Genomic DNA, 2,160 nt, shown 5'->3' on the forward strand with positions numbered 1-2,160 from the left:
GCAAAAATAGCATGATGCAACTGTGTTAGTGACACGATGAATACTGCAAAATCAGTTATAACATGTGAATTATCACCTGAATCTTTTTACTTTTTTAAAATCTTAGTAAATTATTCTCAAGTTTGATTTTCTTGAACTTTTTTTGCTCTCATCTTGAGGCATGCAGCTTAAATTATAAAACATTGTAAGGTGGCACAATAGCTCAGTTGTTTTGACCACTGGCTGTCACTCCTGAGGTCCCAGGTTCAATCCTGGGTAACACCCTTGGGATTTTTCAGAGACACTTTCAGTGTTTCCCACCTAACCAGAGGTGTACTGGTAAGAAGCCCTGGTAATCCTCTCATGTATCAGTGCTATACACTGGGCATGTAAAAGAACCAAGGGGTCTTTTCAATAAGAGCTAGGGTCTGGTTCCTGGATTCCCTTGTATCTCGTAGCTTTCTCTCTGAAGTGACTAGTCTAGTCATGTCTACCAAATTGGCCTAAGAAGCTCAGCTTTGCATCTGTAATGATGTTCTGGCCTGAATACCACATTACATCAAACTTGGAAAAAAATCCTAACAAGAGCACAGCTAGGCGGAGAATTATATGCCCGAAAGTGTATTTTTTAGAAAGAATGAAGCAGTAGTAAGACATGGCAATTAGCTGTTCATCATATAAAATTTTACAGCTGTAGGTTGATTAATACTTAAGTTATTGATCAGAAACAGTTTACAGTTTTAAGGTAATAGTGACTTTGACCTTTTAACCCCAAAATCAATAGGGGTCTTCTACCAAATATGGACAATCATTGTAAGAACCAAAAATCAATAGGGGTCTTCTATCCAATATGGACAATCATCCTACGAAGTTTGAAAATTGTGGGCCAAATGGAACTTAAGTTATGCTCTAGAAACTGTTTTCAGTTTTAAGGTAATAGTGACCTTGACCTTGGACCTCAAAATCAATAGGGGTTTTCTACCCAATAAACACAATCATCCAATGAAGTTTGAATATTGAGTGCCAAATGGAACTTAAGTTATACTCCGGAAACTGTTTTTAGTTTTAAGGTAATAGTGACTTTGACCTTGTGACCCCAATATCAATAGAGGTCTTTTACCCAATATGGACAATCATTCTATGAAGTTTGAATACTGTGGGCCAATGGAACTTAAGTGATGCTCAGGAAACTGTTTTCGGTTTTAAGGTAATAGTGACCTTTGACCTAGTGACCCCAAAATCAATAGGGGTCTTCTACCCAATATGGACAATCATCCTAAGAAGTTTGAATATTGTTGGCTAAATGGAACTTTAGTTATGCTCCAGAAACTGTTTTCAGTTTTAAGTTATGCTCCGGAAACTGTTTTCGATTTTAAGGTGTTTGAATATTGTGGGCCAAATGGAACTTAAGTTATGCTCCAGAAACTGTTTTCAGTTTTAAGGTAATAGTGACTTGACCTTTGACCTTGAGACCCCTAACAGGAGAGTAATAATGTGGCTACTCTATTGTTCTTTTTAGCCACACAAAAGAAAATAGCCACATAAAAGCATTACAGAATGAATGACACCCAAGAGAAAAAAGTTACCTATCGTCCCTTACCCAAATAATTACTGTCCGTGATGCGAGGGGAAGACAGACAAAGCCAGGGTTAAACAAAAATTTTGATAATTGCCCAAAAATTTTTTTTGGCATAAAAAAGGGTTGGTAGTAATTTGCTTCAACAATTATTTTTTCCTCTTTAAAACTGAATTGGGTAATTCTCAATGAAATATTTTCCACTTAAACTACATGTTCACAACACATTTTCCTTTGTAAAACAATTAATTCATATCCTAAAAGCTGTTTGGAATATCACAGCATTAGAGCATGTTATTTCCTATGCTTTGTGTAAATGGTAGTAGATTTGTAGAGATGTAAACCAAACACAATATCGTTTACAATCGTGTCCATAGTATGATCATACCCTACCAAACAGAAGTTCTAACCATGTCATTAAAGTACCCTGGTAAAAATTTATAACTTCTGAATGGAAAACAGAAAGCAATGTACCATGTATATGTTTTAGATTCTGCAAAAACTGCTCAGATTCAATAACAGCTTGATTCACAGTAAATAAAAAATTACGACTAAAATTTGATTCAAAGATTAGATTGATCATTTAAATAACAACTTTACTTGGA

Source organism: Ruditapes philippinarum, unplaced genomic scaffold (assembly GCF_026571515.1).
Source record: "Ruditapes philippinarum isolate M1 unplaced genomic scaffold, ASM2657151v2 ctg245_1_1_1_1, whole genome shotgun sequence".
Lineage (NCBI taxonomy): Eukaryota > Metazoa > Mollusca > Bivalvia > Venerida > Veneridae > Ruditapes > Ruditapes philippinarum.